Source organism: Triturus cristatus, chromosome 6 (assembly GCF_964204655.1).
Source record: "Triturus cristatus chromosome 6, aTriCri1.1, whole genome shotgun sequence".
NCBI classification, from domain to species: domain Eukaryota; kingdom Metazoa; phylum Chordata; class Amphibia; order Caudata; family Salamandridae; genus Triturus; species Triturus cristatus.
In genome coordinates, this window is record NC_140589.1 from 387,564,598 (window position 1) to 387,581,530 (window position 16,933).

The 16,933-nt window shown below is 46.4% G+C and overlaps 1 protein-coding gene across 1 annotated transcript in view; it reads right to left on the reverse strand.

The window, feature by feature from the left end:
• Positions 1 to 16,933, reverse strand: part of SNTG2 (syntrophin gamma 2) — a 1,181,343-nt gene that overhangs the window by 850,795 nt on the left and 313,615 nt on the right. The window lies entirely within an intron of this gene.

The window sequence follows — 16,933 nt, forward strand, 5'->3', positions numbered from 1 at the left end:
TGTAGGGGACAGAATAGTATGCTTACTGCCAAGATAATTACCCACCCACCCTATTTATATGAGGGCGGACAATAGGTTTGGCTATGGTGGTGACTACACCACCATCACATCCTGGCATTGAGGAACTGGCATTGAGGAACTGAGGAACTTGAGGAACTGTAAAAAAGGAATAATGCTCCCACCCTATTTATATGAGGGCGGACAATAGGTTTGGCTATGGTGGTGACTATACCACCAAGCACATCCTGGCATTGAGGAACTGGCATTGAAGAACTGAGGAACTTGAGGAACTGTAAAAAAGGAATAATGCTCCCCTCACCATAGGAGATGACTCCCGAGGTGAAGGGGGTCATTTTCCTTTTCTTTTCAAAAGGTAATTCCTGTTTCTGGATTTTCTTTTTGAAAATAAAAAAGTAAACCATTTGGTGGAAAGCTCCATCATGTTAATGGAGCCCTGCACCAGACAGCAAAGAGCTCTGACAGGATCCTCCATGAAGGCAGTTCCTTTCAGTTAATTATAAATGACCCCCAGCCTGGCAGTCATTTATAACCTCTACGGGTGGTCACTCCACCAAGGGGGCAGAGCAATCTACTCCATTTATAGAACAGCATGCTGTTCACCAAAATATAAACTGTCTTTAGTCTCAAAAGGAAAAAAAATCCTTCTGCTGGGCAAGGCAGCAAGGTTTATCTGAGGAGAGCGCAAGATCATTAGATAGGCATTGAAGTCCAGGTGAAGCCATTGGCATTGGCAGAAAAAAAAGTCAAAAGCATGAACATTTGAATTTCATGCAGAGGGAAGTCCTCTCGCCAGCTGGATACTTTTGCCAACTTCACCTAGTCAAATTTCTACCTTTGGACTTAGGATCAGATTTATGTCTTGATGCTAAGCAAACTCTGTTGCAATGGTGATGGAGTAATGTGAAGATCATTGTGCCTCGCCTAATTTTTAAGCCGGCAGAAGATAATTTTTTTCACAGTGGAGAGCACTTTGTCTCTGATGTATTAAACCCCATTGTAGGCCCAGTGGAGTAAGAGTCATTAGAGACAGCACCCACCTGATTTAGATGGGCTAAAATAGAGGTGTTCGCCCTGCCTGTCACTGCCACGAAAACCCTGGCAAGTAAAAACTGCTAAATGCTCCCCTTGCCATGATAGAGGACTCCCATGGCAAGGGGAACATTTTTATTTTTATTTTTATTTTAATAAAGAAAATCCCGCGTTGGAATTTACTTTTTGAAAATGAAAAAGAATAATTTTTTGTGTGTGTCTCTGTCATGTTGACAGAGTCTTGCAACAAACTGTAAAAGCAATTGACAGGAACTGCCATGACACCAGGAACCCCCTCCTAAGGTACTGCTATTCAAATACCAACAGTCTCTACATTATAATTGAATATCCATGCAAGATTTTTCCTCGTTCGTGATCGTCAACATCAAGTTGGCATACGTGGAAAATCAACATCCCGGCAAGATTTCTCGACCCGGGCGTCCAGAATTCTCATCGCGAGTGGTCGCATATCGTCGCAACTGCTTGCATTGAGAAACCCTCAGTTCGTGTTGAGAAAGTTGCCGCTCAAGTAAAAATCTACTCGAGCTGCTGAAAGGAAGCAGCTCTCGCTTGCGCTATGCATGGTGGCGTTTGCAATGATTGCACAGTGCAGACAAGCACTGGCACTGAAAATCACTGTGAACGGTATTTATCTAACGCACTCCGCTGCTCGCAGAACTCCGCATAGAGATGAAGAGTTTTTTTGCACTTTGCGGAGTTCAACTACGAGGAACTCGGCAACCACCCCCCAGGCTTACCAAACACCTCTTGCTTTTTCAAGGTAACTCATCTTCAAGCAATGTTTTGGGGAGACAGCCAGGAGCTAATTGGTACCTCAAACCTGACTGCAGTCAAAGGAACAGCACCCCTCTGGACTGATTCAAATTTATGCAACAAGGTGACCAGATACCATAATTGAGTGGAAATTCTGCTTAATCCACTGTGCGAAGGTCCATCCTGAAGCAGTCATCACAGAGGCGTATGGCAAACTATGGAGTAGCATAAAAAGATAACCTGAATACCCAGCTGCTGCCAGAAATCTGAACTATTACCTATTTTAAATGTCCTAGCTGAGTCATGGAGGCGATGCCGTGGAAGTCACTTTTTTTCGATAGTACATTAGGAAAGGTGAATATTTATTATATTTATTGTCAGGGTTGACACCTCAATCTTATTTTTTAGTTTTAAAGGTTTTCTCAGTGCCACCAGTTTCTCAAACCATTGGTATCTGAAAGAAGTGAGAGGTGTTGGTCTCTTGGACCTCAGGGCGTAAAACAGATGGTATGCTTTTTCTGCTGGGCGTGACACAGCGGGTATGCTTTGACCGCTGGGTATAACACAGATGGTACACTTTTCCCACTGGGTATTGAAAAGCCGTAATGCGTGGACTGCTGGGCGTGACAGAAATGGTACTCTTAGCTCCTAGGTGTGATACAGAGTGAGATTCAGACATTTTATGAAAAAGATTTGGGCCTGGGTGATTATGTGTAACTTGTGCTTGGCCAAGAGGGGCCTGTGGTTCTCGATTTATTCCCTTTTTTTCTGCAAACTATTGTTATTATCTTTGTGCCGGAGCCGATATTGACAATTTATCAGGATCACTTAGTGCTGTGTAACGCGCAGAGCTTTCCCTGGTCACAGGATAGCATATGCTAGGAGCGGGCTATGGGATCAGTCATCCTTTTTTCTCTGTCAGTTTTTTTTTATTATTGAGATTGAAGTAAGGTATATGTGTGATGCTGTGATGCTGTTAATTACTGTAAATTGTGCTTTTGTGGATGACCCAATGTTTGATATGAAAATGCTGCTATTTCTTAGAAACTGTATTTGATGCGAAGAGTCAATGTCGTTCACATACTGTTTTTCTTGATAAATCCCATGTTGCAACCCTTCATATGCATCGTTATTTGTGTTTATGAAATGTTCATGTTAAATTGCTGATGGATCTGTAGATAGCGCTGAGCTTGTAGTTACATAATTAGAAGCAGTAACCCCTCTCCCCATGATTGGATCAAAAACCAAAGTTTTGCCAAGATTGGCACCTACACACAGAGGTAGATATATTTCCCTTGCCAAAGGAGGGAACTGTTGGCACTAACATAATTGAACACATGAGAACACACACACAAACCAAATACACAGGCAAAAATAAAAACAGGAGAGAGGCATTATTGGAGCTATGGAACATCTTCGAGGAAGCACAGATCAACAGTCCTGCACTACAGATAGCAAACACAGCATCAGCACCTCCCCCACCACATGCAGGTAAGAAGGCGCTCTTGCTCGCGATCCCTGCATTAGGAAACTACAGTCCGCCAGTTGAAGAAGATGGCGGGCACCTACCGAACAATGAACAATTAGGCCCAGGCATGAGAGATTAACAGGCCATCATGCCCAGGCAATTCCAGCACAACCCTAGTCCGGTGAGAGGGTTCTCAGAAGTTCAACCCCCCTGTCCATCATGCCCAACCATATAGAACCCCAGTGGCGTGGAGAACAAGCACTCCCACTGGTCTAGGTTAACTAAACAAGTGGCATGGAGTTTTGTAGCAGTTCTAGACAGTGATTCAGAAAGTGGGAATGAGGAAGGGGCCCCAGTCCTCCAGGATGCAATGGTGAGGGCGGAGCTACAGGAGTTGCTCAGGTAGCCGAGGAAACAACAGAGAACAAATTTGAGGACAAAGCGCAACCAAAAAGAACAGAGAATAGCTCAGAGAGAAGGAGGCAACCTCGATGAAATGGGGAAGAAAGGCACGAGCCAAGGAGGGAGAGAGAATGAGCTTGAACCCAGGAAGCAAAGCAAGAAAACAGAGCAGCATGGCCCCCACAGGAGATGAGTGGGGGTAGGCATAGAGCACTGATCGAGGAAGAGTCAAAGATAGAATTAGATTAAAACATGTTCAACGTAGGAGAGGGGCTAAGCTAGCAAATAAGAGAACAAGGGAGCCTGGTACTGATCCAACCAAGAATAAAAAAACAGGATGGCTCCACACAAATATATAGACTAACCCGCAAGAGGTATAGTGGCCAGAGAGGAAGGCAACACCTTTGCACAGCTATTCTACCACCTGTTAGCTCACTGGACTGAGGGAAAAGACTTGTATGATAGGCCTTGGCCGAAGGAGGGATCCTTCAAAACAGAGGACATTGCCATAGCAGAAGACTGCATCCGGCATGGAAGAGGAGATCCCAAGTGGAACCTCCTCTACATGCAGGAAATGCTTAAAAAGATGGGAACGCCATGTTAGGTAGAAACCAGTAGACTAACCCAAAGGAAAAACTTTACCCACTTCTAACGAATGGCATCTCAGGGACCATCTATATGCCAGATAAGGAAGGGCTAAGGTCAAAGTTACCGCATTGCTGGATGGAGCGGGGAAATGGATTTCATATTTTAACACTGCGGAAGTAAACCTAGCAATAGGCGATATCCAAAGTCTGCTAAGTAGTCTTATCGGACAGCAGACTAACACAGTGTTTGCATGAGCTCGTATCCCAACAATTAAGCTGACAAACACTGAGCATGATGGGCTGCATTCAATTCATACAGGCACCGAATATTTAACGCCCTGAAAGAGATGTTCCCTGACCGTTCTGGTATAGTAGGGTTAATGGCGGAGACTATGAAGCCAGGTGAGATGATAGCTGATTTTTCCGGGATAGGTTGTGGGAACCATGGGGACAAGAGACAGGACAGATGTGTACTGATACAGGCCCACAAGTCACATGCTTTTACAATATTCTCATAAAGGGGCTGCCCAACGAGATACAAAGCAGATGGGACAGCATGGTTGGGATGAACACCAAACCCTAGAGGGAGAAGCAATCCCATATATTGCATTACCACAAAAAGAATCAAGAGAAGGATAAAGAAAAACAGGAGCAAGCCCAGAAAGACACTACTAAATTAATCCAAAAGAAATTGAAAAAGTATGAGGGGGCCGCGTTGGCCGTGAGCATGCAAATGGCACCATCCTAAAAAGAGATCCAATGCAAAACCCCAGAGGATTTCAACCTAGCTATAGCAGCAGAGGCCAGTGAGGTTGGCAGCAACAAGGCCCTAGGGAATGTTACTATTGCTACATGATAGGCCACTTGACAGACAGATGTTGGTCAAAAGCATTCCATGAATAGAGATCAATGGGCCAGGGCCAGCCACCACAAAATATTATCCACAACCTCAGGCCCAGGGAAACCCAAATGCACCTTACATTCAGCTACAGGGAGGTCTGGCAGCTGCCTCAACACCCCAACGATCCGGGTTAAATCCATTGTTCTTTTACCCACTATGCCACCCCAGTTTGGACCCAGCCATATGCAAATCAGTCTTGACCCTATGCCCCATGGGAACAGTCCCGACCGAACTGCCAGGCCAGGTCCTCCCTGGACCGGAAACAAGCATCCTGGGACCGGTTTCAGCGTATGTCATACTTCTTCAGCCAGGCTAGCTTGAATCCAGTGGCACAGTGAGAAAGGGACCCATGTCTGGGCATACCAATCCCACTTAGGGCGAAAAGTGTTACAGCAAACAAATGATGGACGGAATGCTGACAGTGCAAACATTCACTCCCAGTCAAACAATCTGGGTTAAATCCATCGTTTTTTTGCCCACTACGCCACCCCAGTTTGTACCCAGCCATATGCAAATCAGTCTTGACCCTGTGTCCCATGGGAACAGTCCAGATCGAACTGCCAGGCCAGGTCCTCCCTGGACCGGAAACAACCATCCTGGGACCAGTTTCAGGGTATGTCACCCTTCTTCAGCCAGGCTAGCTTGAATCCAGTGGCACAGTGAGCAAGGGACCCACGTCTGGGCATACCCATCCCACTTTAGCGAAAAGTGTTACAGCAAACAAATGATGGACGGAATGCTGACAATGGAAACTTTTCTCAAACTTCCAAAACAGCAAAAGGGAGCATGCTCAATAGTTAGAAGTCCACAGCCACAGGCCAGGAATCACAGATCCCAACACACTGAAATAGATGTGACCTGAAGGAGAAAGGGTGCCTTAAAGTCCATCACAGCCCCAGGGCGAGAGTAGAACGCAGAATGCGCTCCCCCCCTCATCAGGCCTAGCAATTAACCAACGTATAAGGCCTCACATACAGCATCCGGAGAAAGCAGTAAGCCCCAACCTTGGACACCACAAGACGGCATGCTCAGGGGTACATGGGGCACCAAAAAACTTTCTGACTTCCTCAGCCTCTTGATAAGTGAAATAGTAGATAAAAAAACAGCGAAAGTAGCCCACATTTTGCTGAAAAAGAAATCACGAGAGAAAGGGTGGAACCGAGATATCTCACGCCACAAGCGAGGGGTGAGTTGCACGTCGCATGCCGAGAACAGAGAAGAATATACACACGTGTCTCAGGGCACCTTGCAACCACCAACACCACTTAACAGCGACACACCTCCTCCTCACAGTCCCACGTCCCGATAAAGTGTATGGAGCCCGCTACAATGCGCCAGGTGATGGTACGGGAGCAATTTTCAGAGATGGGGAGACTTCCGTGGCCTGAGAGGGGAACTCGACTCGCCGCAGTGTATCCGAGCGCCACTGGAATTGGAGTCGTTACGCGGAGGGGACGGCCGACGCCATCTTGAGAGCTGGCCCGCTGTGCACCCGGAGCGGGTCGCGGGCGGTTCTTTGAATTGGCATCCTTATCCTGTCCCTCTCCCGCTGATCCCTATTGAAACATCGCTGATGGTGCACGGCGCGGAGGGGTGAGTCAGTGTACTGATCTGTGGCAAAGCTCTGCCTGCTGTCGAGGAGAGGGTGTGGTGGCCCTGACAAGCTCCTGTGGGGGGAGAGCCTAGTACCATTTATGAAGGAGCGGATGGACGCCCCTGTGTGCGCCTGGTATGGGTCCTGAGCTGATGTCAGGGGGTGAGGATGGAGGCTACTGATTACCCTTGAGGGGAGGTGAGGAGGTTCCTCTCCCTGACACGGAGCCCTGGACAGTGTTGGTGTGGATCTCAGTTGCCTTATAGACTTTACTGTGGACCTACCTGGAGCTTGCTGTGCTGCCTTGTTGCCTCATCCCCCCTTTGACTAGCTGTGACCTGGTGGGTGGCATGTGTTGCTTATTATTTGGCAAGGAGTTCCTCCATGCCTCTGCTGCCGGGCTGCTCTGAATGACACGCACCGGGGTGGGTTGCCCGATGCTGGTGCTGGCGTCTGCTGGATGTACAAGCGAACCTTAGAGCTGCTGGTGGATGAGGGTGTGCGGGGAGTGCCTGCTCTGTGCGCTGGTGGGCGAAGATGCTTGTGCGGCTGGTTTGACCCCCGTGCCCCACTGCTCCTGATATCTTGCACAGCTACGCTTAGATATTCATTCATTGCCTGAGCATTGGCTGCTTGCGTGGGTGCGCTGCTGAGTGTCGCTACTGAGGAGGGCTGCCGGCCATGCTGGGTGAAGTTTGCGCAGGATAGCGGCGTGGTCTTGCCTGCTCATTGAAGGGGTCGCCGTTACGCCGACGGAGTGGAGCGCTTGGGTACCTTGTGCCGCCCATCTCAAGTGGAGCATTCTAAGCTGTCTGTTTTCTTCATCATGGGTAATCCAAACGTGAAGCAGGCAAAGATTACTTTTGATAAGCGATCCACATGCCAAACTGAGTCTCCCTTGGATGCCCACTCAGCTGACCATCAGGACTCATGGGTGGAGGATCGAGGGGAGGACCTCCGTACCCTCATGCTGGAAATGCGCTCAAGTTTATGTACCATTGATTTCAAGCTGGATGGCCTGTCTGCACAGCTGGACTCAGTCAAAATCCAAGTGGCAGTGCATGAAACTCGCCTGGACATCCTAGAAAACCGACAAACTGACTTCCACGAATTTCAGTTGGAGACCAATGAGCAGTTGTTACATATGGACAAACTCTTGGGGGTCATTAGGGCCAAGAACGACGATTTAGAAGCGAGGTCACGCAGGAACAACCTGCGCATTACGGGAATTCCGGAAACAACTGCTATGACCAAAATGGAGACCTTTGTCTCAGACCTCCTGCATGAGCTGTTTGATCCCCATTTATCACCTGCATTTGTGGTTGAAAGAGTGCATAGATCCTTGGGCCCTAAGCCTCTGTTTGGAGCGCCGCCTCGTTTGATCTTGGCCAAGCTTTTGAACTACCAGGATCGAGACACCATTCTGCGTGCAGCGAGGGAAAAGGGGCAGGTGACGCATGGAGGTAATACCATCTCATTTTATCCAGACTTCACGCCGGCGGTGCAGGCGGCGAGGCGGGAGTTCCTACCGGCCAACCGCATCCTTCTACAGGCGCAAATGCCTTATTCTTTGCTTTACCCTGTCAAACTGAAAGTCTCACATGATGAAACGGCGCACTATTTTACTGATGCGAAATCTGCTTTGAAAATTGCAAAACATGTTGGAGGAAAGGCGGCTAGAGACTCTTGTGGAGCCGGGGCATCTGGTTCTGGCCATCTCAGTGATAATGATTGATTTAACTGTCTCTGTCCCACAGCATCTTAAGACTGAGATTTCGGGATGTCCACGCGAGTGGTAACCTATGTATATCCTGATATGGGCTTTAGTATATATGGCACTTTGGCACTCAGGTTCATTGGGGTCATTGGGATGGGCCTGTAATGCATGCTGCAGAACTCCGAGCCACGCTGTGCGAGCAGAGGAAATTGCTGGAGCCACTACGCCCCCATGGGGAGTGTCCCTTTTTCCTATGAATGACTGTAATGCCTTTGGCTGTTTGGGGGGGTCTTCTACAACCTGATTGGGGGGTTGGAGTGGGTGGTGGGTGGAGGTTAGGGGTTCTTACTTCGTTTAATGCCGGTATGATCACTGGACGCTGGTTTGCACTCACAGCCTATGTTAAGCTGACTTGGTGGTTTACACCGCAATAATTGGTCCAGTATTGTTAGACTCACGCTGTAACTCTAAATTTCTTAACGTGGAACATCAGAGGGTTGAATGATGGCAGGAAAGCCAGACTTGTTCATGCACACCTATCTAGACATAATATTGATATCTGTTTATTGCAAGAGACACATTTAAATGTTGTACCATTGCAGAGGTTGCAGCATAGCAGGTGGGGGCATGTATATTCAGCCATTTATTCCAACTATGCTAGAGGGGTGGCAGTGTTGGTGAGGAAGGGGTTAGATTGGCATGAGGGCAGGGCGTACAGGGATCCCAAGGGGCGATTTGTCCTGCTACACGGGGTGTTAGGAGAGATCTCAATGGTACTGGTGGCCATTTATGGTCCAAACACTGACTCTCCCGAATTTTTTCAGGACATATGGTTTAGAATTGTAATGACTGGCTGTGACATAATATTATCTGGCGGGGACTATAATGCAATCCTGAACGATGCTATGGATAGGAAGGGCTCAGCCCGCTCGCTACACCCAGCTGCTACTGCCGCTCTGCAGAACATTGTTGCGGAGGGTCGGTTAGTGGACATCTGGCGTGACAGGCACACCCTGGTGCGGGAGGGCACGTGTATGTCTGACCATCATAGAGCTTGGTCCCACTTGGACAACTGGCTGGTCTCTAGGGATGTGGCTGCATGGACTACGGTGGTTTCCCACTTGCCGCGTACCCTATAAGACCACGCCCCTGGTTTATTGCCGCTATCCCTCCCCGGGTCACGTCCGCGGGCCTTTGTGTGGCGCCTACCGCCACATGCCTTGATGGATAACGCCTTTAAAGAAGAAATTAGGGCGGACATTGTCGACTATTTTGATAATAATGTGGGCTCAGTAACAACTGAAGCCTCTCTCTGGGAGGCATTTAAAGTGGTAATCAGGGGCCAATGTATCGCTCGTCAAGCGGGAGTGTTGAAGGCTCTCCGGGGCACGCTGCTAGTCCTGGAATCCCAAATCAGACAGCTTAAGGAACAATATTTTTCTACAAACGAGCCTGGCATCATGAAAACTCTGAAAGATAAACTGCTGGAATTTGCGGAAGAAGCTCAAAGAGAAGTAAAGTTTTGGGGGAAATATGTGGAGGCACGTAGGTATGGTGAAGGGGATAGACCAGGGCGTACATTAGCTGGGCTGCTTCGGATGTCTAGATCGGTCACATTTATCCATGCTGTCTGGACCCCGGGGGGAACGCTTGTTCGAGGCCCAGAGTTTTCTACATACTATACTAGCTTATATACCACAAGGCAAGGTACACATACTGTGGAGCTAAAGGACTTCCTAGAGTCTGTGGCTCTAGTTTGGTTCAATAATAATCATAGAACATATATGGACCTCCCGTATACAGTGGCAGATGTAGCACAAGTGATTAAAAGCTTGCCCCTGGGTAAGGCCCCGGGACCGGACGGGCTGACCTCTGCCTTTTATAAAGCTTATGTTGACGAATTAGCACCCCGACTACTGGTGGTCTACGAGGAGGCATTGGAGGGGGAGGAAATTGCCACCATCCATGAGAGAGGCGGTTATCATTACTCTCCTCACGCCCGGTAATCCAGAGGATTCCTACCAGCCATTGTCCATGATAAACGTGGACGTCAAGATCCTGGCTAAGCTTGTTGCCAATCGATTGCAGCCTCTGTTGTCGAGGGTGTCCCTTCCTGACCAATTGGGATTTATTTCGAAGGGGTCCACTTCCCATAATTTAAGGACTGTTTTCTCGGTGTTACATTATCTACACCCTGACGTGAGAGCTGCGGTTGTATTCTTAGATGCCACTAAGGCGTTCGATACGCTCAAATGGCCGTACCTATTTGCGATTCTGGGTAGTATGGGATTTAGCCCGCTGTTTATACAGAGCATTCGGCTGCTATACACATTACCTAGCGCATGCATACAGGTAAATGGCCTGCTTTCTGATCCATTTCCAATTTCGTGGCGCACAAGACAGGGATGCCCGCTGTCCCCCTTGCTCTTCGCAATTGCGATGGAGCCACTGGCGGTCCTCATCCAGCAACATCATACCGCAAGGGGCATTGGATTCAGCTCTAGAAGCTTGCTCATTTCACTCTATGCAGATGATGTTACACTTTACATCACTAATCCAGAGGAGAACCTTGATCCCCTTTTGAGAGAATTCATATGCTTTGGAGGATTGTCTGGTGTTTTTATTAATTGGGCCAAGTCGGTGGTTTTTCCATTGACGGACAACACCCCACCCGTGACATCGGAATTCCCTGTTAGATGGGAGGTGGATGAGGTTAAATACCTAGGGATCTGGATAAGTCGGGACACGCAGGAGGTGTGGAGATTAAACTATGGTTGTGCGGTCACATGGTTAGAGGATAAAGTCAAAGTGAGGTCTAAACTGCCTCTATCGCTTGCTGGCAGGATTGCTCTGGCCAAAATGGTAATATTACCAAAATTCCTGTACCTATTTGTGAATTTTCCGATCCCCCTCACTCGGCAGTTCTTCAAATCTCTGAGGTCCCTACTGGTCTCTTTGGCATGGGCGGGCAGTCAGGATAGAGACTCTTGGGACCTGTTAACCCTCCCGCTGCAGGGTGGCCTGGGTGCGCCGGACATGCAGTTATATGCGCTCTGTGCGCAGGCACACTTTTTGCATTTCTGGGTACACCCCACCCCCTTTTCAGCCACACGCGGTGGCCCCCATTTCCACTTAATGTGGCATTATATCAGAAAGCCCGTCGCCCCCGAGGAGATATCGATTCTGCTGGAACACTGTGTTGGGCATGGGAGGAGTTGCGCAGGCGTGCACGAATACCGGTGCTGTTTGCTCCTTCAATTCCTTTGATGCATAATCCAATGCTGCCTTGCATACGGGACAGTATTAGTAAATCGCGGCCTCTGGAGATTAACCTCATCACCTTTGCTGATTTATATCCTGGGGACGAGTTCAGACCTCCCCCCAGGTGACTGAGGGCAAACCGGTGGCATTTGCTGAACTCTTTCTGTACTACAGGGTGCGCACAGCATGTCGGTCCTTATAGAACGGCTTCCCAAGGGTGCCGCCGCAGTTACCTGCTTTGGAAAACTTATTGAAAACTCCATCCCCATGTAAACTTATCACGCAATTATTTACACGCATGCAAGTCACTGCCCCATTGGTAGTTCCCCCGTCATTCAATAACTGGAATGCAGATCTCGAGTAGGCCTGGGCTAAAATTCTGTTCCGCTTGCGGAAATTGCGATAATTTGACATTTTCGCGTTCCGCGGAGAGAGCGAAAATGTCAAAATTTCCGCAATCCGCATTTTACCGGAAATTGCTTGCTTGCTTGCATTGTAAAATAATCCATTTTCATGTGCGCAAGATCGCCTTACCTGAATCCCCGCGTTCGCCGACAAATTTTCCCGATCCGGTCGCGTTCTCCACGAGATGTTGGATTGTTGGTAGCCATTTGCGCTGTCTCGCGACAGTTCGCGCCCGCAGTAACATCATTCGTCGCATGATCACGTCTTTCTTCTCGCGATCATGCACCGCAAGACAAGTGAAAACAAGATGGCCGCGCCCGCGAGCAACCGCATGGGTAAGTTGGCGAGCCGCGACCACGCAGAAAATACTGCGAACGGGCGGGAAAAAACTTCCGCATCTTCGCAATATTTCCGTGTGTTTGCGGAGATTTTTAACATTTTCGCGATAATTTGCGAAAGTGAATTTTGCAAATTCCGCCCTCCCCTAATCTTGAGACATCTCTGACTGATGTACAATGAAGTTTCTGCTGTGAACTCTCCCCAAACTACAAATTGAGGCTGATACATTTTAAGTATTTGCATCGGCTTTATAGAACACCAGTTAGCCTCTATCCCATGGGTATTCGGGACACTGATAACTGCTGGCAATGCGGACGCAGCTCAGCTGCATTTTTGCATATAGCATGGGACTGCCCCAAGATTGCTAGATTTTGGGCGTTGGTTTTGGATTCCATAAATTCTATCCTGAATGTATCGTTGGCCCCCTCCCCTGCTCTGGGACTCTTGGGATATGTTAAAGACACACCGCCTAAACTGCGTAAGTTGCATGCCCTTTTGTTGTTGTTTGCAAAAAGGCAAGTTGCGATTCATTGTGGCAGAAGATGAGTGCCTGACATCAGCGATTGGGTTCGAGATGTCACGTATGGGCACACACAATTGGGGGTGTTTTGGGAATTGATGCCAATGTCTTCCAGACCCCGTGATATATGGGAGCCATGTTTGGCATGGCTCCAAAGACAGCAGGAGTCGACTGTGGGGGAGGCCACGATTGCGACACTGCCAGGAGATGGTCATGTCCCGTTGACGCCAGCTGGCCCCATCCCCGAGGTGTAGGCATTAGGAGATCAGGTGGGAAGGGCCTGTCGGGGTTGAGTTTTTCTTTTGAACCTCTCCGGGATGTTTCATGAAGTTTGCTCTTATTATTGTCACATTTGGTCTTCTACAATATTATTTGGGCGAAGGTCGCCTGTTGATTTCTATGTTGGGTGTGGGCTACTGGGACACATTTTTCTTTTTGATATGCATATTTGTGCAATTGTGAGATTGTGATTTTTTTTGGCTCCTATATTTATTTCTATGCCGGCTGGTTGTATTGTATGGTATTTTTGTTGTTTTTGAAAATGCCAATAAAAAAATAAAATAACAAAATGATTAACATCCAAGCACACCACCTTGTCAGCTGCCACCTCAATATGGATCTAAAAAAGTGATTGCATCAAAATTATGAACTGCACTGTGAACTTTTTTTTTTTTTAACCAAAATGTTGAACAAAAAACGCCCAGTAACTGGAGGACCACTGACATCTCCCCTGGAGCCATAACAAAGACCTGCAAAGTTCAATTACAAGTTATGCATTTTTGCACTTCTATGTACCCTCTGTCTAGTTTGGATGCTGCTGCACCTATTCACTGCTAAAGAACCCCATGGCCAAATGGAGTCTGTTCAGAAATGATCACAGTGCTTGTGTAGGGATCTCTCCTATGTCAGTTATATTTACACTGACCCAAACACTAGCCCTCCATGGCACCCTTTTACATAACATGTTGTATCAGCACATGACCGCCCTGGGCTCTAAGACATCAGCCAGGTCGTGTTACATATGTTCGCTGATACCACATACAGTAGGCACAGATATATTTTTTTTGTCCCTAGAGGTAGCCCCTGAAAAAGCCAAATGCCTTCTCCACGTATACCTATGCAGAATCAGGGCACAAAACCCAGAGTAGTAGTAAATCTGTCCCATTTTGAAACCAACACAATGGCTCTATACCTTTTCACCGAGCCTAGTGACATCCAAACTGAGCTGGACAGGATGTGTAGGAAGGGCAACATGGGGGAGGATGCTGTTTTTCCCCGAAACTTCCCAGAGTAGAGATTATTGGTGGTGGGAAAACAATCAACTCCTGCTTCCATTTGTTGTCCAAGGGTGATCCTTAGCATATTTGGGGCAGTCTTGTTCAACAACATAAGAAACCCAGACATGGAGTTCCTGTGTAGGGCTGCCCAGCTCGATGAGACGAAGGGAAATGAGTGTAATATCCAGAAGGTGCCCCCCCAAAGGTAATTTATAGGTCTGGGAGAAGGGGGAAAACACAAAGATATAATTTAAAAGAGCACTCCCACTCGACCTGTGTCTGATTCAATAGCGGCTTGGAAAAGCTCACTGGGCAATCCTTTGCTCTATTAACAGCAAGTACAACAATATTTTATTCAAATCCATACTTATTTATTAAGTTCATTTTATCAAAAGTTTAAAAAAATATGTAAATACACAAAACATTTATTTTCTCTGGTCTTTTATGTGCTGTATTATTGTATACAATTCTTCTTTTCAACATTTCAAGTTGATTTAAATTTCAAGTTGGTGTACATTATATACATCGTTTGCACAGGAAACCCTGTACTGTGATCCACCTTGCACCACAACTACCTCACTTCACATCACAACCTGACATGCCGTACTCATACATACACACTTCACACACATCCTTCATCCAGCTATAGAGGCATACACATTTCTAATCACGGAGAGAGCTATTCATTAATTGTTCATGATTATGTTTCGGTGGGTAAGAAAATTTGCATCCACCTTCTTCAGGACCTCTCCTTATAGACTAAATTCGACCGGAGGGTTTTTGGGGAATCTGTAAGTAAAGGGAATACTTTAAATAGGGACGCATATAAGAACTTAATTTTATAGTGGAGATAACCACTACTCCTACTATAGAGAGAAAACAAATGAAAGAGAGAGGATACCAACCTTCACCATACCACCCGACGTGATAAGAAGAATTTTCATGAGAAAAGCATTTTTCTTGAAAGGAATTTGAGAGAAAGGAAAGACACCCCATTGTGGATTTAGTCAATTGAATAGCAGTATACTTGGTGTGCGAAATGTTAGGAAAGGTGATAGACGATTTTCACCTTAAATCCCTTCTGTTCCTAGTAGAATGGATAGACCTCATGCTAGGTCCAGTGTACCTAAGTACCACATATATACATATATATATATATTTTTTACTGACCCCCCAGAACAGTGCGACTGTATTCACAATCACAGATTGGGATCTAATGCGTGGTTGGAAAAAACCCTTTCCACGAAAGATGGAGTTTTTGTTACCCCTTCAATAACTTGCTGGTTGGCTGTCGCCGTGGCTGTGAATAAATCATGAAGCATATTTTATATTTACTGCTCTTTACTTAGTTTACTTTACTAGTCTACTAATCCTTTTACTGCGTATGTATGAGCAATAGAATTTCATTACCTTTTTTTTAATTTATTATGGTAATGGGTCCAGCCTGGTTGCAAGAAAGATCAATGGTTCCAGAAGTTTTGGCTTACTTTGCCAGATTGAGATTTTGGTGGAATTTGTACTGATTCTCAATGTTTTCTCATTGTCATATCTGCGGTCAGTATCTTAAGAGATAAGAACAATAGTATTTTTTGTTAAAATATGTGTAATACGTATCAAAAAATTGCTTGGCCTAAAGACATGTTGCCAAGCTTTTCCTAAACTGACTACCATACATGAGATCATGTTAGGGCAGATATAGTCCAGGGCGTTGTATCTACCTTCACTAATCCTGCTTCTTGTCATAAAAAGTAGTTTCCTAGTGCGCATACGCCCGCCAATATCATCCCAGGGGTACCATTTTAAAACACCATTCCAAATCGGTCATTTCACTTGGTGTAAATATGTACCTGCCTCCCGACTTTTAACCAAATTCAAGGCACAAATAGTGCAACTGACCTTGAGGTAAAGAGCTTTGGTAAAGCTCCTTAGAGGTGCTTTTACTACCCCATTAGACAAAGCTCTCAGTTCTGTGGGTCTCACTTACCTTTGTACAGATATCTTTCTTTCCATCTGTGTTTCCGATCCTTCCCGTCCCACTATGCATGAAGGAGTTGAAACTGGGACGCGAGAACTGTTTAAAAAATGTGACGTGAAGCGTACACGTGACCTAGGATAGATGACTGTGCTTGCTTCGTTTCTAACGGTCGTGCCTTCTTACAAAGCCTGCTAAATGTATTGGTTCCTAAAGTTCCCAGTTATATTTACAGAAACAGTATGTATACTTTACGACATATATTGTGAACACTTGGCCTTTTTTAAGCGAGTTTATAGTCTAGATGGAAGGATAGAGAATCATACTAATTAGCTATGAGATTAGCATAGCAATGTCACGGCAGTATGTTTATCCGCTAATGCAACGATAGTGTTCGAAAATGTTCTAATGATCCAAGAGTTTATAAGGAGGGACGCTACATTCATTATTATGTTCGAACTATTTATATAAAAAATCATGATGTGGGCAAAAAGTTACGTGAAATTACAGTCACCATATTAGGAAGGTGTCCTGTGGTTACTAATATTACGTTAGTTGATGACCATAACCTCATTCTCAGATTGGCCAAGGATAGGTGACTGTGCTTAATTCATTCCTAAAGGTCGCGCCATCATACAACTGCTGCTCACTGTTTTGATTTCTATA